General features: G+C 46.8%; 1 long non-coding RNA gene across 1 annotated transcript; it reads right to left on the reverse strand.

Annotated features, from left to right (window-relative positions):
• Positions 1–21201: 21201 nt before the first annotated feature.
• LOC134550675 (uncharacterized) lies at positions 21202–23250 on the reverse strand. The gene is made up of 2 exons (XR_010080394.1): positions 22917–23250; positions 21202–21371 (listed from the first exon to the last, which is right to left on the reverse strand). It is a non-coding gene; the product is annotated as an uncharacterized LOC134550675 (long non-coding RNA).
• Between the last annotated feature and the right edge of the window lie 1348 nt (positions 23251–24598).

Here is a 24598-nt window from a genome sequence, read left to right on the forward strand (position 1 = left end):
AGAGAGGAAAACCAGCAAATCCAAGGAACAAAGAACATCTAAATCCCAGCTTGCCTGGAAAACAAGCTCAGGAATTTCTAACAAGGAAAACTTTTGCAGCTTTGGAGGAATTTGGTGCAAGTTCATGGAATGATGATTTCAAATCTGCTTCCCCTGCTCTGATTTTAAAGGGAAGCGGCATTAAACACGTCAAGTTACTCCTGTCCAAGAAGGATCCCTATTTTGTGTGAGTAACAATCCCAAGAAACTCCAGTCTTACTTGTATTTGACATCTCAAAGTCTCAGCAGAGTTGGGAAGTTTCAATGAAACAAAAGAGCCACAATGCCTGGAACAACAAAATTCTCCTTGGCCAAAATCAGGACATTTATTTACAAATCCAGGGAGGAGGAGGAGGAGGATGACACCAGGAACACACTCCAGCTGAAAGTCACCGTTTATTGGAAAAGGCAGGAAATAAAATGGACTCTCTCTGGTTCTGCTCCAGCAATTCTCCGGGAGTTGGAGAGAAAAGTGGGAACCTCAGACCGGGACAGGGCATTCCAGGGGCTCTGCCTCGCAGGGGCTCTCTCCTCTTTTGCCAGCTGCCTGCAAGAGGAAAAACAACGGGAGTCAAGTGTCAAACCTGGGCAGGATGTCCTTGGTTCAGGCAGATGGAACAGGCCCCCCCACAGAGCAAGTCCAGGCTGGGCGCTGGAGAAGGAGAAATAAAGTTAGAGAGAGAACTAGAAATAGAGAGAACGAGAAATAAAGTTAGAGAGAGAACTAGAAATAGAGAGAAATAAAGTTAAAGTTAGAGAGAGAACTAGAAATAGAGAGAAATAAAGTTAAAGTTAGAGAGAGAACTAGAAATAGAGAGAAATAAAGTTAAAGTTAGAGAGAGAACTAGAAATAGAGAGAAATAAAGTTAAAGTTAGAGAGAGAACGAGAAATAGAGAGAAATAAAGTTAGAGAGAGAACGAGAAATAGAGGGAACGAGAAATAAAGTTAGAGAGAGAACGAGAAATAGAGAGAACGAGAAATAAAGTTAGAGAGAGAACGAGAAATAGAGAGAACGAGAAATAAAGTTAGAGAGAGAACGAGAAATAGAGAGAACTAGAAATAGAGTTAGAGAGAGAACGAGAACTAAAGTTAGAGAGAGAACTAGAAATAGAGAGAACGAGAACTAAAGTTAGAGAGAGAACTAGAAATAGAGAGAACGAGAACTAAAGTTAGAGAGAGAACTAGAAATAGAGAGAACGAGAACTAAAGTTAGAGAGAGAACTAGAAATAGAGAGAACGAGAACTAAAGTTAGAGAGAGAACTAGAAATAGAGAGAAAGAGAAATAAAGTTAGAGAGAGAACTAGAAATAAAGTGAGAGAGAGAGAAACGGAAATGAAGTTAGAGAGAGAGAGAGAGAGAGAGAGAAACAGAAAGTTAGAGAGAGAGAGAGAAAGAGAGCGAAAGGGAAAGAAGAGAGAGAAAGAGAGCGAAAGGGAAAGAAGTGAGAGTGAGAGCGAAAGGGAAAGAAGTGAGAGTGAGAGCGAAAGAGAAAAAGAGGGAGAGTGAGAGAGAAATAAAGTTAAAGTTAGAGAGAGAACTAGAAATAAAGTGAGAGAGAGAAATAAAGTTAGAGAGAGAAATAAAGTTAGAGAGAGAACTAGAAATAAAGTGAGAGAGAGAAATAAAGTTAGAGAGAGAACTAGAAATAAAGTGAGAGAGAGAAATAAAGTTAGAGAGAGAACTAGAAATAGACAGAAACAGAAATGAAGTTAGAGAGAGAGAGAAAGAGAGCGAAAGGGAAAGAAGTGAGAGAAAGAGAGCGAAAGGGAAAGAAGTGAGAGAAAGAGAGCGAAAGGGAAAGAAGTGAGAGAAAGAGAGCGAAAGGGAAAGAAGTGAGAGTGAGAGCGAAAGGGAAAGAAGTGAGAGTGAGAGCGAAAGGGAAAGAAGTGAGAGTGAGAGCGAAAGGGAAAGAAGTGAGAGTGAGAGCGAAAGAGAAAAAGAGGGAGAGTGAGAGCGAAAGAGAAAAAGAGGGAGAGTGAGAGCGAAAGAGAAAAAGAGGGAGAGTGAGAGCGAAAGAGAAAAAGAGGGAGAGTGAGAGCGAAAGAGAAAAAGAGGGAGAGTGAGAGCGAAAGAGAAAAAGAGGGAGAGTGAGAGAGAAATAAAGTTAGAGAGAGAACTAGAAATAGAGAGAAATAAAGTTAAAGTTAGAGAGAGAACTAGAAATAGAGAGAAATAAAGTTAAAGTTAGAGAGAGAACTAGAAATAGAGAGAAAGAGAAATAAAGTTAGAGAGAGAACTAGAAATAGAGAGAAAGAGAAATAAAGTTAGAGAGAGAACTAGAAAAAGACAGAAACAGAAATGAAGTTAGAGAGAGAGAGAGAGAGAGAGAGAAACAGAAAGTTAGAGAGAGAGAGAAAGAGAGCGAAAGGGAAAGAAGTGAGAGTGAGAGCGAAAGGGAAAGGAGTGAGAGTGAGAGCGAAAGGGAAAGAAGTGAGAGTGAGAGCGAAAGGGAAAGAAGTGAGAGTGAGAGCGAAAGGGAAAGACGTGAGAGTGAGAGCAAAAGTCAGCAAAAAAGGAAAGTCTCAAAAACAAAATAGAAGCCTCACAGATATTCAAAAAAGTTGACTTTGTTATGTATAACTTGGCAGCCAACCCGTTTTCAGTCCTTACCATTAAATTCTAACAAGCTCATATTTAAAACCTTGTAGAAAATTTTAAAAAACCCCAAAATCCAGGACAAAGCTACACATTTTCCAAGGTACCTTCAGTGTGCAAGTCTCTCACCCACAACCGTTTCCTCCTTGGGGTGCTCTGCCAGGGAAAAATCCATCCGCATCTGAAAAAAATTTAGGACAAAAGTCAGAGCGCTGCAGGATAACTTAAAAGCTCCAGGCATCTTGTGCCCACCTAAAAATACCCTCTACGCTCCCACTACACCCTACACTGCAAACTTCAAGTCCCCGGGACATGTCCTATTACCCCTACACCCAGGTTATGCAGCAGGGCAGAGCAGCGCAGGGCCAAACGCACACCAACACCCGTGATGCAGGACACCACAAACGAGAAGGACGCAACAGCGAGAGAAAAGGCTCGGCAAGAAGAAGGACCCTGAGGGCCGAGAGAATGCGGAAGGAGATGACCGAGATAAGACCGATGTAGAGCCGATGAGGCTCAAAGAACCCGGCAGCAAGAAGACGCCAGCAGAACTGCTTCGTCCGAGAACCGCAAAGATGGATGCCCGAGAACCCTACGGTCAGATACCTCGACCTATCTCGGCATTCTTACAATGCCTACTCCGCCACAATGGATCATTGCGGTGCACAGCTGTCAGTACAGCTCAGAACAAGACCTGAAAAGACCTGGGACCGGATGCTTCTGAAGAGAGATGTGATTCTGATGTGCGTGCGAGGTCCCGAGTCAAAGCCACCGAGCTGAGGAACGCAGAGATTACAAATGCTAAGACACAAGCCAGGGTTTCCAAAAGGCCCCTTGTAGGGACAACGACACGAAAGGCAAGACACGCAAAAGACACAGAGTGCACAACAGACAAGTGACTCCACATGGCCTGGGACTGCTCTGCCCTGCACAGTTCAGCACTGCTATCAAAAGTGAGACTTTACCTTTTAGTAGGCCAAGGGGCCACATCTTGGCCATCCCAGACTGCAAATCTGACTCAAAAAACCCAACCGGCCACCCCGCTTTCAACTCCTCTGTGGCTCACAGCCCTCCACTTATCTCTTTGATGTCTGGGAACGCCAATCGGCATCGGGTGCAAAACAAGGCCGCCTCGCCCTTGAGGAATTTCCCGCTGGTACCGGGCTGTCGTCTCTCAGGCGGCTAGAATAAAGGAAACCAAACGTGAACACGTGGCCTTGGCAGCACTACTGCCAACACCTGACAATTCTGCTACTCACCATCTCCCGAAAAGGCCCGGATCCTTGAGCCCCACGCCAAGGTCACAGGGTATACCTGGCTTAAGAGGAGACGAGGTGATGCGGCACGGCTGAAACTTGAGTGGACCCTCGCTCCTCCTCCCTACCTCCCCGACCCACCGCAACGCCTCGGCCCTTACCGCAGTCCGGACGGCACCTTCAAACGGAGAAGATGGAGGCTTCATCACGGAGTCCTGTCGTGCTCCCCGACGGCTCACGAGAGAGGCGAAGCAGCTCCGTCGTCCGGTCGCTGAGCGGAGTTCGGCGTGATGCGAGTGGACCCCCTAAAACACACCATAATGGACACTTACAGTTACACCATCAAGAGAGACTTGAGCAACAGCAACTGATTCTGTCCACCAATCAACGCTCACCTTGTTTGCTTCACCTTGGCTGCCGCTATCCAGCCATGCTTCCTAAAAACAAATGCAAAGAACAGCGCTGTAACACAGCCACCATTTACGCTGCCCCTCTGAAGACAAACGGTGACTGACCTGCATGGGGCAGAGCCCCTCACCTGGAATGGGGCCCTCTGCCATGGATCTAATCCATCCGCAGCTTAAAGAGAGTTAGCACAAAAGTCAGAGCGCTGCAGGGTAACTTAAAAGCTCCAGGCATCTTGTGCTCATCTAGAAATACCCTCTACGCTCCAACTACACCCTACACTGCAAAATTCAAGTCCCCAAGACATGTCCTATTACTCCTACACCCAGGCTACGCAGCAGGGCAGAGCAGCGCAGGGCCAAACACACACCAACACCCGTGACACAGGACACCACAAACGAGAAGGACGCAACAGCGAGAGAAAAGGCTCGGCAAGATGAATGATCCAGAATGACTAAGGATCAAGAAAATGTGAAAGCAGGCGATCGAGGTAAGACCGATGGTGAGCCGATGAGGCTCGAAGAACCCAGCAGCAAGAAGACGCCAGCAGAACTGCTTCGTCCGAGAACCGCAAAGATGGATGCCCGAGAAACCTACGGTCAGATACCTCGACCTAGCTCGGCCTTCTTACGAGGCCTAATCCGCCATAAGGGATCACTGCTGTGCACAGCTGCCAGTACAGCTCAGAACAAGACCTGAAAAGACCTGGGACCGGATGCTTCTGAAGAGAGATGCGATTCTGATGTGCGTGCGAGGTCCCGAGTGTCAAAGGTGCCGAGCTGAGGAATAGGGAGGTAATAAGAACGATGCCTGGCGTTTCCAAGAGGCTCCTTGAAGAGCTAAGGCAGAAGACATTGCATGTGAGACGCCCAAAAGACACAGAGTGCACAACAGACAAGTGACTCCACATGGCCTGGGACTGCTCTGCCCTGCACAGTTCAGCACTTCGATCAAGTGAGACTTTCCCTTTAGGTCCCTAAGGGGCCACATCTTGGCCATCCCAGACTGCAAATCTGACTCAAAAAACCCTCCTGCTGACTCCTGACTGGCCACCCCGCTTTCAGCCCCCTCTGTGGCTCACAGCCCTCCACTTATCTCTTTGATGTCTGGGAACGCCAATCGGCATCGGGTGCAAAACGAGGCCGCCTCGCCCTTGAGGAATTTCCCACTGGTACCGGGCTGTCGTCTCTCAGGCGGCTACAATAAAGGAAACCAAATGTGAACACAAGGCCTTGGCAGCACAATTACCAACACCTGCCCCTTTGCTACTCACTGTCTTCTATGAATGCCTGGGTCATTGAATAATAGATTTAGCAACGCTCAGAGGCTCAAACTTGCAGAGCCAAAGTCCTCATCGCGTTTTTGGGGCAGTGACCACTCACCAGAGCAGGACACAGATCCCATGGTGGGCATATCCTGTTAATAAAAAACCCAGGGGAATCCACAACCCCACTGCTGCTTTCTGCCTCGCCTAGCCTTCAGCTTACTGCCTGCACCTCTCAGGAGTTCTGGCACTGTCCTGCATTAGGGTTGCTGCCGGCACCTACTCTCAGAAAAACAGGGGTGTTGGGAGGGATGCTGTGAGGGCAGGTATATCTGTATTCTAACTTGTATCCCTGGCTATAGCCCTTATTTTCACTCTGTGCTCTCTAGCCCTTGAGTCCTTTCCCTCTCAAGTCCTCCCTCAGGCTCTGTGTGTCACTATCAAGTGCCCCTGCTGAACCCTACTTCTCGAGAACCCTACGCTTGCAGCCGAGGACGCGCCTTTACCGTTAGGGTCCCAAGAGTTGTCCCGCAAGCGAGACACATCATCCACAGTTTGCCCTTCCTATCCGAAGCATGGCCCTGAGTCAGGGCAGAGGCTGACAGAGCTGAAGAGCTCTTTGCGGTGGCAATGGCCACGAAGCCCAGCCGACCGTCGCCTCGAGCGGGGACAGGCAGCAATCCCCGGCTGCGGAGAGACAGACGATCGCAGGGTGGGCTGGGGCGGGAAACCCCCGGTTATACTCAACCCTGTCGGATGCTGCTCCCCACTATCACTTCCTGCCTCACCCTAGCCTTAGGGTTACTGCCTGCACTTCTCACGAGTTCTGGCATTGTCCTGCATTAGGGTTGCTGCCAGCACCTACTCTCAGAACAACAAGGGTTGGGAGGGGCTGCTGTGAGGGCTGATATATCTGTATTCTAACTTGTAGCCCTTATTTTCACTCTGTGCTCTCTAGCCCTTGAGTCCTTTCCCTCTCAAGCCCTCCCTCAGCCTCTGTGTGTCACTGTCAAGTGCCCCTGCTGAACCGTACAACCTGCAACTTGGGTTCCTCCTAGGACACGGATCCCAGGGTGGGCCAGGCATCCCCTGGTGCACCCTAACCCTGTGCACTCCTGAAGATAGCTGACACCACAAAGCTCGCTAGAACACGGAGAGGGGTCAGAACTGTCCTGGCCAGGGAAGGCTCCAACGAGGCTGAGGAGAAATGCTCTCCCTTTACTTCCAAATGGTCCATCCCTCTACAGCCCTCTCGTCTCAGCTAACTTTAAATTGCCTCCTAGAACAGAAAAAGTTTTTCCTCTGCTCCTGACCACCAGCCCCAACACTTATCTTTCAGGAGATGAGTAGACAAAATCCATTCTTGATTGAAAAGAACGCATCAGGACCGTCAACATCGAGACATTCTCTGTGTCCGCTTCGGTGCTGCCGTATCCAAAATCAGCTCTGCACCTCCACAGGGCACCTAGGACCATGAAAATGAAAATGTGACGATCCCCTCCAGAAGAATAATCCCCAGGTCTCCTCCACACTGCTGTCCTGGCTCATCTTAGATCTACATTCGACTCCAGAGGCTGCCCGGAGGATACCTGCAAAATGAAAAGGTACATGCTTAACCCCTTGCCCAGGAGCGACCCTGCCTAAATGCCCCCTCACCTGCTCTCCTCCGTTCCTTGGCATGCCTAGGGCAGCAGCAGCACCTGCAAAGAAATCAAGCAAAAATGCATGCTGAAACAGTGTGAAACAGCAACCTCCCCAGTCCAACTAAGGTATGCCACAAGTGTACCTTAAGCTTACACCCATCTGGCCTCTGGCATCCAGGGCTGGGACATCCAGCAAGTGAACCAACTAAAATAAAAAAACAACAGTGGATGCTTAGAGCTGCACCAGAAATTAAGACCTGAGCAATAAAAACTGCTTCTATCCACCAGTCACTGCTCACCTTGCTTCATTGACCTTTACTGCCAATACCCAGCTTTAGTACCTAAAAATAAACACAAAGAACAATGCTGCAATGTAGCCACCATTCACACCTCCCCTGCCAAGACCAACACCAACCAACCTTCTTCTTCAGGCAGTGGAGGAGGAGAACACCCTCACCCAGGATGGGGCCCTCTGCCACAGATTTAATCCATCTGCATCTGAAAGTCAGTACAAAAGTCAGAGCACTGCAGGATAACTTAAAACCTCCAGGCATCTTGTGCCCACCTAAAAATACCCTCTACGCTCCCACTACACCCTACACTGCAAACTTCAAGTCCCCGGGACATGCCCTATTACCCCTACACCCAGGTTATGCAGCAGGGCAGAGCAGCGCAGGGCCAAACGCACACCAACACCCGTGACACAGGACACCACAAACGAGAAGGACGCAACAGCGAGAGAAAAGGCTTGGCAAGAAGAAGGACCCTGAGGGCCGAGAGAATGCGGAAGGAGATGACCGAGGTAAGACCGATGTAGAGCCGATGACGCTCAAAGAACCCGGCAGCAAGAAGACGCCAGCAGAACTGCTTCGTCCGAGAACCGCAAAGATGGATGCCCGAGAACCCTACGGTCAGATACCTCGACCTATCTCGGCATTCTTACAATGCCTACTCCGCCACAATGGATCATTGCGGTGCACAGCTGTCAGTACAGCTCAGAACAAGACCTGAAAAGACCTGGGACCGGATGCTTCTGAAGAGAGATGTGATTCTGATGTGCGTGCGAGGTCCCAAGTCAAAGCCACCGAGCTGAGGAATAGGGAGGTATTAAGAACGATGCCTGGTGTTTCCGAGAGGCTCCTCGAAGGGCTAAGGCAGAAGATACTGCATGTGAGACGCCCAAAAGACACAGAGTGCACAACAGACAAGTGACTCCACATGGCCTGGGACTGCTCTGCCCTGCACACCTCAGCACTGTGATCAAAACGGAGACTTTCCCTCGATGTGGCCTAAAGGGTCACATCTGGGCCATCCCGGTCTGCAGAGCTGACTCCAGACCCCTCTCCGCGAGTTCCCACCCGGCACCCTGCTTTCATCCCCTCTGTGGCTCATAGCCCTCCACTTATCTCTGGGACTTCCGGGAACGAGAATCTGCGTCGGGTGCAAAGGAAGGCCGTCCTGCCCTTGGGGAATTCCCTGCTGTCCCCGGGCTGCTGTGTCTCAGTCAGCTCTCACAAAGAAAACCAAACATCAGGGCACGGTCTCAGCAGAGCTGTTTGCCGCTCTGTAAGGGGGTCTCAATGTAATACGAGCAGAGCAGCTGGAACACACAAACAACAATGGATGCTTAGAGTTACACCAGAAACACCACTGCCCTAACCACACAAATACATGAACTTTGAAAAAGAAAACTCAAAAAAAATTGCACCAAAAAAAGCCAACTCTGATGACCCATAATCAAACTACTAAATATAATGAAAATAATACCTCGTCCAATTCCTTTAAAAAAACTCAAATATACATCCAGAACCTCCCCAAACTTAAAAAGGCCTGTCTCTAACCAAACAAAAAGCAAAATCCCATGTGTTTTGAAATACATAAACATATTAACCTAACACATCAGAACCACAGAAATTTAAATCCCAGTCAACACTAGTATGCCATATACAATAATCCCATCACTACATACAAAATCAAAATCCACTTCTATTACTAACACAGCAAAAAAAATCACAACTGTTAACTGTAATAAAACCTAAAAAAACTAACTAAAAATAAAATTTAAAAGTCCCACTGTAACTAAAGTGCCAAAACCCCTCAAACATTTAAAATAACTACTACAAAAAGGCCCTCTACCCACCACACCACCAACATCACATAAAACAAATAAATTACTCTCTTCATACAGCACACCCACATAAAAAAGCCTAAATGTCCCTAAAATCTTTCAAGTAATCACAAATTAACCCCCCAAAAAATCTTTATTACCATTAACAAAAAAAACCCAAAAAATGAACACAAACTAAAAAACTCCACCATACAAACAAAGAACACTAGAGTCTTTTCACTAACAATTCTTATCACATCATAAAAATAGAACAAAAACTGGAAACAACCATAGAGAATTCCACACAGCAAATCACAAAAACTAGCAGAAGATATAAATCAATCCAACTTGCTGAACTCAAAACTGACCTACAACTGACCCTAAACACAACTAAAAAAACCTACACTAACTCATAAATAATAACCACTACTCTATAAAATAACTAAAAAACCCAAACTAATTAACAACATGAAAAAATCTAAACTAGTAAACAGTGTCGCTGTGCGTGTTTTCCTAAACCCCAGGGCACGCAGCGACATTCAGGGGTGCGACACCTTCCCCCGGGGAGCTCTCACTTCCCCACCGGGACTCTGGTTCAGCCAGTCTATGCGCGCAGAGACAAAGTGAAGACGAGACGGGTCTTGGGGTAAACTAAGGAGATTTATTACAGGTATAACTGAAGCATAACAACTAAAAGCTGGACCCCAAAGACCGGGGGCACGTGTCCTCCCGTGCGTTTTATAGACAGGGCAATACAAAGCAAGCAACCAATGAAAATGCACTCAGGGAGGGGTTTAGGGCAGGGAGTACAGAACAAAATCCAATGGGAATAGCAGAAGCAGTGTGATGATATGAAACAGCAAATGATATATCGATTTAAGAAAGACTGGCAGGGAAAGCTCTAGAAATAGAGGCAGGGGCACAGAGGATTGACACCTAACAGTATGTATAATTTAAATCATAACACACAAATGAAATAGAAAGCTAGCTTGAAAACTTAGAGTAGAAAATCCACACCGCAACAAAACAGGAATGTCACTACCCCAAAAAACTACCTAAAAAATCCACCATATCACTGCCATGTTTGCAAAAATAAAACAAATAAGACCCACCAAAACAACAAACAAATCATGCCGCAAATATAAAAATATCACAAATAAACTTAACAACACCAAAAATATTATTCCTAATTCAATAAACCCATAATGCCTCAAACCATCCAAACAAAAAAATCACCTATATATACACACAAAACCAAAAGATCAATTTAACCATGAACAGTATCTCCCAAATTATCTGAACCTATCAAACATATACTGCAACCAAATAAACCAAATGAATAAACCCTTGCAATAAAAGAAACAATAATCCAACCACATGTATTAGAAAATCCTAACAAATTAACTACATCACACTACCTCAAACCAACCAAAACACTACATACTCACCGCAATAACAATAAACACCACTAAATGACTGAAAGCAGACCCTGTACCTCATATTACATCCCATTACACCATGGTAAGCCTTAGAAAGCATATCCTTTAACATATCATACCCCATAAAAAAAAACAAACAACAAAACCCAGTCTAAAAAAAAAAACATGATCAACACCTGAAGTAAGAAATACAACATTAAATAAATAGACCGTATCCCTTATCATACACCATCAACAAACAAAATAAATCTACACAGTGAAATAGTAAAAACCACCTTAAAAAAACTAAACAGAAAAAACTTTTAAATATTAAAAGCTGCATCCAACAAAACACCCAAATCTCCATCACCCAAGCCAGCCCTACCCAATCTGAATCCCTACATACAATAAATAAAAACAAAACCTCAATAACATTTATCAGAAGTCTATTTAAAAAGCTACTCGAATTAATTCTATCTCAAATACAAACAAACTCATCCATTAAGTTATCTTCACTCAAAAACTAAATTACATCTAATAAATACAACCAAAAAATAAAGCAAAACACTATATACCACCAAAAACCATAATATTTAATAAAAACCACATTTAAATACTACTATTCATTAAAATCCTAGGCAAAGGGGGGTTTTCACCAATTTAAACACAGACAATAACAAAACAGGAGTTTCTTCCCTCAATTTAAACTTCCTTTGTCCTCATAACCCCCATTTTTTTCAGGGGCAGCAGGGAGGGATTAGCAAGATAAAATTGAAAAGCAAAAGGTGAAAGTCCCCTGTACAAACCCACACTGGCTCACCGGCTGCTGCCCCGTCTAGCACAAAGGTTTGCCCCCCAGCACCTCCTTCAAGCAAAGCCCCACACCCAAGTGCATCCAGTTGCTCCCCCAGACCCAATGAGAGGCTCTCACCATCACTCCATGAGACATGCCTGGGAGGCCACCATAAGCCTCTCTCTTCCAGCAGCTCCATGCGGAACTGAGCTGAGGCACCCCCTCTTAAAGCAGCCTCGGGAGGACCCGCCCCCTCATCATCGTTACAGCACCCAGCTGTCTTTGTTCCCTGTCCTCATCATTCTCATAGCTGACACCTGTGGCTGCTGCCGCTCTGAGTGTGAGGGCAGGGGGGACTTGCTGCTCATTCCCTAGACAGTTCACTGTCAGCACTTGACACACTGGGGCACCAGACTTTCCTTGCTATGGATAAGGATCCCTCTTCTCCTGCAAGTGCCCAAGGCTGAAATTTGGATTCCACCTCCAAAATTCTGTGTGTGAAGTTCATCATTCCTAAGGAAGTTCCTAAGGAAATTCCCCAGCAATCATTAGCCTTCATTTACAATTTTTCCTTTGGAATCATTACTAGCTTGTCTGTCTGTAGAAGCATTTCATTGAGAGTTCAGGAGCTGGGTTGGCTTGTTTATGATCTAGCTGATAAGCCCAGGCTAAATCCAAACAGCCAGAATGACAGGGAAATATGGAGACAGTTTATAAATACTGCTCCCCTCGCGTGCAACTTAGTTCTTCATTGCACAAGGGGCAAGTATGGAATTCAGATGTTCTCTGCATATCTCCAGCTCAGACACTTCCACATCTGCAGCAGTGCCTCACAGAGCCCCGGCCCCACCCCGAGCCCTCCCCGCCCTGCCCGAGTTGTAGGTGGGACCATCGCCCGCGGCCCCGCCCCTCTCCTCCGGGCCGGCCCCGCCCCTCTCCTCCGAGCGGGCCCCGCCCCTCTCCTCCGGGCCGGCCCCGCCCCTCTCCCCCGGGCCGGCCCCGCCCCTCTCCCCCGGGCCGGCCCCGCCCCTCTCCCCCGAGCCGGCCCCGCCCCTCTCCCCCGGGCCGGCCCCCCCTCACACTGGAGCCCAGCCCGGGCTGCTCCCGGGCTGGGCGGAGCTCGGGGCACTGAGGCAGAGCCGGGAGTGGGACTGGGGGTTTCTCGTTCGGCTCCTCTCGGTGTCGGCTGGGGGTCCCGAGAGCAGCCGCCTCTCCCCCGGCGGGCGGGCTGTGCGTCTGGGGGCCGGAGCACCGGGGCGGCGTTGGGGCCGGGACTGGGACCGGGATGGCGGCGGGCGGCAGGAGCCGCTCCGGGCCGGGCACTGGGGCCGAGCCGCTCTTGATCCGCCCGCAGCCGGGGCTGTGCTGGGGCATTGGGGAAAAAGAAATCTGTGGCACAGCTCATTTCCTCTCCCAGCTTGGCTTCTGTGTGATCGTCTGCGACTCCACCTGCTCCCCTGGGCTTTTCAACCCGTGCAGCTGGAATGACCTGCCCGCTTCTAAGCACGACAAACAATAATGGGACAGCTCTCTGCATCAGGCAGTGGAGCCTCGCTGCAGTGTCCCAAAGGTGCAGCAGTGCCCAGCATCTCTGGCTGCAATTTGAGGCGTCCCAGCGTAGCCCCTCTCTGGTGTTCCTCTGGAGCTGACACTTCCCAGCCTCCCTGACCAGGGTTTGGGGGTCTCAGCACAGGCCCCTAGCACATCCTGCTGCTTCTTCAAGTCCTGTTGAACCAGGAGGATTTTTGGGAGGTAGAGGCACCCAAAGCCAGCAGAACTGGCCTAAACCCCTTTTTGGGGAAATCTCTCTTCTTTCTTCCTCACCGAATTCCCACTGTCAAAACCCAGCCTGAGGCTCAGCTCCCCATCCCCTCAATCTCTCCAAGGAATTGGGCTTGGATTTCCCAATCCAGCAGAGTGGGAATGCTGCTGTCCTTACTGGATATCCAAATTGCAGTAATTGCTTAAGAAATAATTGAACGACATTAAAGGAATGAAGAGAAAATAAATCAGAGCTGCCAGCCCCAAGGGCCGTCCAAGGGATTCTCAAACCCCTTATCAATGATATGCTTTAATTAAACAACTCAAACCAAGTAACATCACATTGATACAGTAAGATTCTTTTTCATTGACTTATAGATCAATATTGCACAGGGTAAAACCCTTCTAAAGCCGGAAACTCTTTTAAGAGATATGCAGGGCACAGCTGCAGAGAGTGTCGTGGGATTCAGGGGAAAAACCCCAAAGTTTTCAGTCTTTAGCATCTTCCACTGGGTTGTCATTGACAGCAAACACGGCTTCAGCCTTGGGAAGACATGGAGAGTCAGAGATTTTGCAGATCCTGGTCTCACCTCAGCCTTTTAGCAGCTACAGTCTGCAAGGAGAGAGAAGAAAATGGGTCAGAATGGACAGCCTACTTCCAGAAAATCATCCCAATTCAGAAAGCGTTAAGTAGAGCTGTAACAATCTCTCCAAGGTCCATTTCCCTGCCCACTGAGGGCTCTAAGTTGAAGCACAGGCTGGACCTGCTGTGGGCAGACTTGCAAAGCCCACAAGTAAAAGCTACTGGGCCAATTCCATTAAACATTCCAAAATCAAGCTCCTGGGATGCGACCATCTCTTCTGTCACCTTCAAACATCCAGAAGGAGCTCTCTTGCAGTTGAGCAGCATTCAAAAACTTGTTAGAGCAGAAACTGCCTCACAAATTACACTGGAGTAATGTAGGCTCCTCTGGCAGATATGTCAATAACAAAATGGTGTAGTTACCTGAACAGAAAGGGATGTAAGACCCATTACTACGGGCTAAACTGGAGCACTACTTCAAACTGGGGCAGTGAAGATGGTGGGTAGGAGCTTTTCTAAGAGATGCGGTGCCTACCAGTGGGGCAGAGTGGGGAAATTCATTCTGAGTTTTTGGAGAAAACTTTAAATCTCACAGTAGTAATGCTAAGCAGTGTTGGGTAACAAAAAAACCAAAACAAATCCCAAACCCAAAGAAAGGGCTCAAACCTGATCTCAGCAATTCTTTCCATTCGATTCTCTCCTCGCTCCTTTCATCCTGTGAAAGCTCACCTGGTTCTAACATTCTCTGTCCACACAGTAACTCTTTCCAGCCTTGGTCAGTGTCAGAGCCACACACTCAGCTTTGGCTGGACAACCTTCAGCTTCCACAGTCCACTTCCTCAGGCTGTTCGCTCCCAACTCTTCCGACCTGCAGTCACAAGATTTTAGTAGAGCAAAACATCAACTTGATTTACCATGATTAATTTGTGATTAATATTTCAAGATAAAGTTACAGCAAAAGCATTAAGTCCATTTCCACAGGAGGCAGAAGAAACATGGCTAAAAGTTAAATGAAGATCTAGAGAAGTGAATCGGAACTAACTAGAAACATCATATCAAATTTCTGAGACAGAAATAGGAACCTAATGCTGTGCTTGATAAACAGAAAATGCTAACTACCAAGAAAACTGAAGGAAAAGTGGCTAAAAGTCTTGCAGAGCACAAGACAGCAATTACAGGAAGCAGTCCAGTACATGTTACAATGCACTGAATTGCTCTGGGTGGAATAAGCTGTTCTGCAGAAACCATTGAAGCATATTAAGACTTCTCAGAGGTGATTTCAACAAAGAATGATGTAAGGTTAAATCTCACCCTGTGCGGCACCTCTTGCAAGACAGCTGGACTTTCGAGAGGAAGCGGCTCCTCGTGAATGAGAGCTTGCTTTTCCAGGGTTCCTGGCCTAGAGCTGAGATGCCACAGGTTACATCATGCACTTCCCACACTGAAGCCAAAAATCCAAATACAGCACTCCTTCAGAACCCTGAGAGATAGCCCTGGATTCTGGGAATACGGGATACAGTGAAAAATGGCACCAAGACACCAAGAACAGTGCAGTGCTGGCTGGCAGAAGCAGCATCCCTTTGCCAGAAAATGCCATTCTGCAGCCAGGTTACTGCTTTAGAGAATTTTACTGCCATGCAATAAAAAAAGTATTCTAGTGGTGGAATGAAGGAAAAAAATCCCCAAACCACTGTCCAGAGTACGAGGGTGAATATCCACAGCAATACAGCAAAATAAATGGGAACTTCAGAAAAAAATAGAGACATTAATACCAGTCCAGATGAACAACCACTGTCTATTAGAACAATGCCTGCACAAAAGGACTCTGGTGCGGAGCCTTAATTGAGGATACAGTTTTTAATAACCACTTTGAAGTGCTACAAACAAACTAAACCTGAGCACACTTTCATTTTCTAGACAGATTTTAAGACAGCTGAGTGAGAGTCTCAAGCACGTACTCAGTTGTCAGAGTTGCCTTTGCCCATCTTAGCAAGGACAGAGCAGATGTGGCCAGCACAGGGCAGAGCCACCCCAAGTCCTGCCCGAGCCCCTCTGGCCACACTCCCTGCTGATCATGCGGACCCCTAACAGGCTCCAGCCAGGCCTCTTTGGTGCTTGGTTTGTGAACTCTTCCAATCAAATGCGAAGGAACCCTCCAGTGCCCTGGACCTGGTGATATTTTCTGGGCTGGAATGCAACTTCCCACACAAAAGGCAGGCCAGGTTGGTTTGTTTTGGTTCTTTTTCTAGGATGTGCCTTACACAGGTGATGTTCCCTACAGCTGAGCACTGGGATGCCAACAGCACCAATACAGAAAACCACCGTGGGACAGAGCAGCAGAAGACGCTCCCTCCAGCCTTGCCAGAGATGTAACAGGAGCACCCTCAGTGCCATGCCTGGTGAGTGCACTGGAGCTGGCAGGCTGACCCATAAACATTCTGCACTTACCTTTCAACAGAGTCAGTACGGACACAGAACAAATCCCTCTTGCAGTCGAGATGCCTTGAGGCGTGCATGTATCTGCTGCCAAGGGTCCTGGAGCAGCCAGAGCAGAGTAGGGTTTCTACCATGCTGCAAGCAAGGAATAACATTTATTCAGAAGAAAATAAAAGGAGGCACCTCTCCCCATCCCTTTTCTTAAAAATAAAAAAAAAATTTTAAATCATGCATTAGAACTTTTTAAACCTTTCATTCATGCTTTACACAGTATAAATGATGAGCACTCATCTTTTAGCCTGAATTTGCATCAGCTCCTCAGGCTGGCTAACCTCAGCAAGACCAAGACCATCAGAATCGCTGAATTGTGGAAGGGGCCTTCAAGCTCACCCCATTCCACCCCCGGCCCTGGGCAGGGACAGCTTCCACTATCCCAGGGTGTTCCAAGCCCCGTCCAACCTGGCCTTGGGCACTTCCAGGGACACAGGGGCAGCCACAGCTTCTCTGGGGAACCTGTACCACGGCCTCACCGCCCTCGCAGGGAAAAATTTCTTCCCGACATTTAATCTAAAGCTGCCTCCCTTGTCCATCACTACATGTCCTTGTGAGAAATCCCTCTCCCTTAGGCCATACGCGGCTTGTACAGCCCACCCCAGATAAGTGCTCCAGGGGCTCTCGGGCCACACGAGCGCTCCGGGCCCTTTGCCGGTCCCCAGCGCCGGGAACCCCGACTCCCCCGGGACTGTGTCCAGCCAGGCCCGGCCCTCACCATCCGCACTCTCCGGGGAGCTCGGAGCCCTTCCGCCCCGGGTCCGCGGCGACGCTGGCGGCCGCAGCTGCGGCGGGAGGCAGGGCAGGAGGCACGGCGGCAGCGACCGCGGCGGCACGGGGGTGGCAGCGCTGGTACTCACTGCGCAGCAGGATGGGACCGCTGTCCTCGACACTGAACGCCAGGTGCGGGTGTCGCCCACGGGGCGCCCGCAGCCGGCGCACATGAACACCATGGGCGTGGGGGCCGCGTCCGCCCGCCGCTCCTGCTGCTGCTGGGCCCGGTCGGCGCCCGGCTGCAGCAGCGACAGCGAGCGCTCCAGCTCCGGGCACAGCGCCATCGCGTCCCGGCCGCCCGCCCGCCGACCGGCCGGCAGAGAGCCCGACAGCGCCTTGGAATCGCCCGCCGAGAAGGCGGCAGTGACGGCGCACACCGCCCCGGGACCGCCCCGGGACCGCCCCGGAACTGCTCCCGTTTTTTCTTCCTCTTTTTTTTTTTTTTTTTTTTTTTTTTTTTTCCCCTCTTCCTTCTGTCAAACGAAGAGGAAAGATGTCTCGAATACACCTGCAGCAGAGCCTTGGTTCGGCCGCGGCTATAGGGTCCAAACCCTATATAAACCCTATATAAACGTTACTTCCGCCCGTTGTAGCCGCCATCTTGGTTGTGGTGAAGACACATCCGGTAGAGCCGCCATCTTTTTTGTGGCACCCCCGAAGGCCCCGGGTAGCTGGTTACTCAGGCGCCTCACCAAAATGGCTGCCGCAACCGCACCGCGGCGCGGCACAGCGGGCACACAGCTCCCTCGCGCCGGGAAGCGACGCTGAAAATTGTTCCTGAGCGGCGCCGTTTTCGGGGTCGGGCGCAGGCAGTTGGGTCGACGCCCATGGGTGGTCCTTGTGTTTTCCCGCCTTTTTTGGCCGCCGTCTTTGGAAGGTCGAAGGCGGCTCGACGAGCCGCCATCTTGAGCGGGGCATTAGGTGGCTGCCCATACTTCCGGCTGCCATCTTGTTTGTGGCTGAAACCATTTCCTGTTGGGCCGCCATCTTTGTTGTGGCACGGCCGAAGGCACCCCGGTTTTAAAGGGGGGTGCCTGACAAAATCGAGAAAGGAGAAATCAGAAAGGAAAAAATTAGAAAGGAAAACATTAAAAAGGAGAAAAATTAAAAAGAGAAAAATAAAAAATAAAAAATTAAAAAGGAAAAAATTATAGTGGAAAAAATTATAGAGGAAAAAATGACAAAGGAAAAAATGACAAAGGAAAAATTACTAAGGAAACATTAAAAAATACAAAACAACCGCAAACATAAAAATAAAACATAAATCTAAATAAAAATTTAAAAGGTATTGAAAATAAAATAAAAAGTGAAATCATAACTATAAAATATAAAAGTAAACTAAAAATCGAAAAATTAAAAATTTGAGGAAACATTAAAATATTTTTTAAAAGTCAAAATAAAAAAACATGAAAATCTAAAACACAATAAAATAAAATAGCATGAAAAAATACAACAATAACAACAACAAAGGAATTCAATAAATGCAGCTCTCCCCTCCTTCCACTGCCTAACACAGCTCCAGGAGTGTTCTTGACTGTGATGCAGGGATAGGGAAAACAAACCCAGTGCCTCCCACAAATTCAGGTTTTCTAGACAACCCCCAGTTTTACTGGGAAACCAATTCTAGCCAAGCCAGCAACTCCCCTGGGATGAACATCTGCAGTACCGCGCTGTGTCCACAGGGCGGCAGCACTGGGACGGGCACGGGGCAGAGCTGCAGTACCGCGCTGTGTCCACAAGGCGGCAGCACTGGGACGGGCCCGGGGCAGAGCTGCAGTACCGCGCTGTGTCCACAAGGCGGCAGCACTGGGACGGGCCCGGGGCAGAGCTGCAGTACCGCGCTGTGTCCACAGCAGACAGGGACCCCCGAAGAGAACGTGCACAGAAACCCCCTAAAAGAAACGCCCCGAAAGACACCCGGCCGCCGCTTAAAAGAGAACCCCTGCCACCAAGCAAATTCAAACCAAAAAACCCCCTCTGTTTTAAGCTCTATTCCATTATTTCTTTACATTTATTATTTTAATATTGATAATTACCATGTCTTTTTTCTAGTCATATCTATGGATGTAATATATAGACTACTGTATATAATATAAGTAATGAGAAATATTATAGATTGCATTTACTTACGATATTATTTTTCATATTTATATTTGTTTTATTATATATATTCATATTTTTGTACTTAGTTTTTAAAATTCGTGTTTATTGCTGTATGTTTTAAACTCTATTAATTCAGTAACCTAAACACGACAGCACCCCAATTAAGCAGAATTACATTAGCCTGGTTTTCTAAGGGAGAAAGTGGTTTTAAATTAAAATAATATTGGTATAATTTCTCTTTCTCTGTTCTTTTGTGGGGTTGGTGGATTTTTTTTTTTTTTTTATGTTGTTTGTTTTGTTTTGGATTTCTTTGTTACTAAACAATGAGAGTTACAAGATCAAGTCTACTTTGTTTTCTCGCTACCTGTGAAATACACCTTGACTTCAAGGTAATGTTCCTGATCCTGTAAATGGCTACAATGAGAATTGTTCGGGGGAAAAAGGAAAAAGAAAAAAGAAGGCCCCTTGGTCTTTAGAGCTTTCTCTGTTCAGGATTTCTAATTTAGCAGAAAATACAGAGATTTCTCTAGCTGCACTCTCAATTCTATCCGGACGTGGAGTGGACATGGATTTCATTTGTCACCTCCTCTGTTCCCACCAGCCAAACTTCTACATACTTGGGCTATAAAAAAGTAGATAAAAGAGTAGAGAGAGAGGAAAAAACCAAACCAAACCAAACCAAACCAAACCAAACCAGACCAAACCAAACCAAACCAAACCAAACCAAACCAAACCAAACCAAACCAGACCAAACCAAACCAAACCAAAACACACCAACACAAAGAAAACATGAAGAAAAAAAAAAAGTTTTCAAATAAAATTTCAAGTAAAACACAGAAAAAAATAAAATTAAAAAGTTAAAAAGGAAAAATTAGAAAGAAAGAAAATAAAAAGCAAAAATTAAAAGGAAAAAAATAAAAAGGAAAAAAGTAAAAAGGAAAAAAATAAAAAGGAAAAAATAAAAAGGAAAAAATAAAAAGAAAAAAATTAAAAAGGAAAAAATTAAAAAGGAAAAAAATGAAAAGGAAAAAATTAAAAAGGAAAAAATTAAAAAGGAAAAAAATAAAAAGGAAAAAATTAAAAAGGAAAAAGTTAAAGAGAGAAAAAAAGAGGAAAAAATAAAAAGGAAAAAAATAAAAAGGAAAAAATAAAAAGGAAAAAAATAAAAAGGAAAAAATAAAATAGGAAAATTACAAAGGAAAAATTACAAAGGAAAAATTACAAAGGAAAAATTAAAATAGAAAATTTCTTAAAAGAAAAAATTTAAAAATACAAAAAGACATCACTTATTAAAAAAAAACCCTACATAAAAAATTCAAAGTAATTAAAAATAAAGAAAAAAGTATAATCAACTTTACAAAGAGATTCATTATGGCAATTCAACACTTAGCAAGTTTCCCTGGAAATTTACAGACTTGTGGGCATATGGTGCTGAACAATGCCTGATTTACCAACATGAAATTGGTACATTTCCTTGGCAATGTGCCCTGAGCAGTACAAAAATTCCAATCAGCATGGAAAATATGAAAAAAAAAAAATTCTTTACTAAAATGAGAGAGAGGAAAACCAGCAAATCCAAGGAACAAAGAACATCTAAATCCCAGCTTGCCTGGAAAACAAGCTCAGGAATTTCTAACAAGGAAAACTTTTGCAGCTTTGGAGGAATTTGGTGCAAGTTCATGGAATGATGATTTCAAATCTGCTTCCCCTGCTCTGATTTTAAAGGGAAGCGGCATTAAACACGTCAAGTTACTCCTGTCCAAGAAGGATCCCTATTTTGTGTGAGTAACAATCCCAAGAAACTCCAGTCTTACTTGTATTTGACATCTCAAAGTCTCAGCAGAGTTGGGAAGTTTCAATGAAACAAAAGAGCCACAATGCCTGGAACAACAAAATTCTACTTGGCCAAAATCAGGACATTTATTTACAAATCCAGGGAGGAGGAGGAGGAGGATAACACCAGGAACACACTCCAGCTGAAAGTCACCGTTTATTGGAAAAGGCAGGAAATAAAATGGACACTCTCTGGTTCTGCTCCAGCAATTCTCCGGGAGTCGGAGATAAAAGTGGGAACCTCAGACCAGGACAGGGCATTCCAGGGGCTCTGCCTCGCAGGGGCTCTCTCCTCTTTTGCCAGCTGCCTGCAAGAGGAAAAACAACGGGAGTCAAGTGTCAAACCTGGGCAGGATGTCCTCGGTTGAGGCAGATGGAACAGGCCCCCCCACAGAGTGAGTCCAGGCCGGGTGCCGGGGAGCTCCGGCAATCGGGGGCCGCCCGTGGCACCAAAGGGCTGGAAAAGCAGCCCCGGCTGCCCGGGTTTGGTGCCGGCACACGGCAAGGTCTGGCCACAGGGGCAGCACTCAGTGCTGGGACCGCAGGAGAACGGCCCAAAGCCGGGTCCAACATCCAGCAGTGCAGGCAGCACACCCCGGGAGAAACTCAGGGGGGAGAAGCCCCCCGGATGCTCCCTGCACACTCCACGTTCCCGGCCTTTGGCAGCTGTGCCAGGGCCTCCCTCAGAACACCGACCTCACCGTGCAGCTCCTGCTAAATAGGAGAACCTGGGGAAACCACGCAGAAATCCAGGCATTTCCAGTTCTTGAGAGCCAAAGCGGCAGCAAAATGCGTGCAAACTTCGTGCTGCCGCACGAAGGGAAAACAAACCCAGTGCCTCCCACAAATTCAGGTTTATTAAAATAATCCCGGTATATTTTCTCTTTCTTTGTTCTCTTAGGCAGTGGGGTTTGGGGCTTTTTAGTGGTTTTTATGGTTGTTTTGTTTTCAGACCCTGAGTCTGAAGGTACTGGTTCTGCTCAGAACAGTTCATTTCCAAAAAGCAGTGAAACTAGGAAAGGTGCTTCCAAGAAAAACGTGGCCTAGGAGACACATGCAGCTGGGTTCCACAGTCCCAGTCCCCCTCCCAAAGGCTCAAGATATTTCTGTACTTGCAGCACAGGACTAGGAATCGGGGTGAACGCAAACTGGTTTGCTGGCTTTTCTTCTGCCAGAGATACAGAGCGGAGCTTTCCTGTTCCTCGGTTTCTTTTGTGTGGTAGCAGGGGTAATTGCAAGTGCTAAGAAAGTGATCAAAAATATCCATAAGCCTTCTTATAGTGATTAAAAATATCCATAAGCCTTACCATAAGGTAAACTCAAGACAATTGCTGCTGCCTCTATTTATCTGTCTTTTGAGTTGCTCACAAGGTGATCCTTCGCAAATGCTGGCGCTGACAAATCCAGCAGATAGATACAGCAGCCCCAGAAGTATGTGTGGGCATTTGTGAGGAGTGATGTGGGCACTTGCCCCCCAGATTCTCATCCGCATGGGAAATAGATGGTTTGACAGGAACAGATCCTGTCTCAGCTTGGCCAGTCCCAGCTGTCTCTTACTAAAGAGTCACAGAGACCAGGAATGCTCAGGCAAGAGGTAATTCCTCAGATTTGCTGGATGTAAATTTGGGAGAAACATGGTAACTCATAGCTTGTACTGCTGGAACTCCCTCAAGATCCAAACCACAGGCTCTGTTCTCCTGTGTGCTGCTACCAGTGGGGCAGAGTGGGGAAATTCATTCTGAGTTTTTGGAGAAAACTTCAAATCTCACAGTAAGTAAGTAAGTAAGTGCTAGGTAGTGTTAGGTAACAAAAAAACCACAAACAAATCCCAAACCCAAAGAAAGGGCTCAAACCTGATCTCAGCAATTCTTTCCATTCGATTCTCTCCTCGCTTCTTTCATCCTGTGAAAGCTCACCCGGCTCTAACATTCTCTGTCCACACAGTAACTCTTTCCAGCCTTGGTCAGTGTCAGAGCCACACACTCAGCTTTGGCTGGACAACCTTCAGCTTCCACAGTCCACTTCCTCAGACTGTTCGCTCCCAACTCTTCCTACCTGCAGTCACAAGATTTTAGTAGAGCAAAACATCAACCTGATTTACCATGATTCATTTATGATTACTATTTCAAGATAAAGTTACAGCAAAAGCATTAAGTCCATTTCCACAGGAGGCAGAAGAAACATGGCTAAAAGTTAAATGAAGATCTGGAGAAGTGAATCAGAACGAACTAGAAACAACTGATCCAATTTCTGAGACAGCCAGAGGAACCTAATGCTGTGCTTGATAAACAGAAAATGCTAACTACCAAGAAAACTGAAGGAAAAGTGGCTAAAAGTCTTGCAGAGCACGACGACAGCAATTACAGGAAGCAGTCCAGTACATGTTACAATGCACTGAATTGCTCTGAGTGGAATAAGCTGTTCTGCAGAAACCATTGAAGCATATTAAGACTTCTCAGAGGTGATTTCAACAAAGAATGATGTAAGGTTAAAACTCACCCTGTGCGGCACCTCTTGCAAGACAGCTGGGCTTTCAAGAGTAAGCGGCTCCTCGTGAATGCGAGCTTGCTTTTCCAGGGTTCCTGGCCTACAGCTGAGATGCCACAGGTTACATCAGGTTACAGAGCACTTCCCACTCTGAAGCCAAAAATCCAAACACAGCACTCCTTTAGAACCCTGAGAGACAGCCGTGGATTCTGGGGATACGGGATACAGTGGAAAATGGCACCAAGACACCAAGAACAGTGCAGTGCTGGCTGGCAGAAGCAGCATCCCTTTGCCAGAAAATGCCATTCTGCAGCCAAGTTAGTGCATGAGAGAATTTTACTGCCATGCAATAAAAAAAGTACTCTAGCAGTGGAATGAAGAAAAAAATCTCCAAACCCTGTCCAGAGTACCAAGGGGAATATCCACAGCAATACAGCAAAATAAATGGGAACTTCAGAAAAAAAAAAGAGACATTAAAACCAGTCCAGATGAACAACCACTGTCTATTAGGACAATGCCTGCACAAAAGGACTCTGGTGCGGAGCCTTAATTGAGGATACAGTTTTTAATAACCCCTTTGAAGTGCTATAAACCAACTAAACCCAAGCACACTTTCATTTTCCAGACAGATTTTAAGACAGCTGAGTGAGAGTCTCAAGCACGTACTCAGTTGTCAGAGTTGCCTTTGCCCATCTTAGCAAGGACAGAGCAGATGTGGCCAGCACAGGGCAGAGCCACCCCAAGTCCTGCCCGAGCCCCTCTGGCCACACTCCCTGCTGATCATGCGGACCCCTAACAGGCTCCAGCCAGGCCTCTTTGGTGCTTGGTTTGTGAACTCTTCCAATCAAATGCGAAGGAACCCTCCAGTGCCCTGGACCTGGTGATATTTTCTGGGCTGGAATGCAACTTCCCACACAAAAGGCAGGCCAGGTTGGTTTGTTTTGGTTCTTTTTCTAGGATGTGCCTTACACAGGTGATGTTCCCTACAGCTGAGCACTGGGATGCCAACAGCACCAATACAGAAAACCACCGTGGGACAGAGCAGCAG

This window comes from Prinia subflava, chromosome 5 (genome assembly GCF_021018805.1).
Source record: "Prinia subflava isolate CZ2003 ecotype Zambia chromosome 5, Cam_Psub_1.2, whole genome shotgun sequence".
NCBI lineage: Eukaryota > Metazoa > Chordata > Aves > Passeriformes > Cisticolidae > Prinia > Prinia subflava.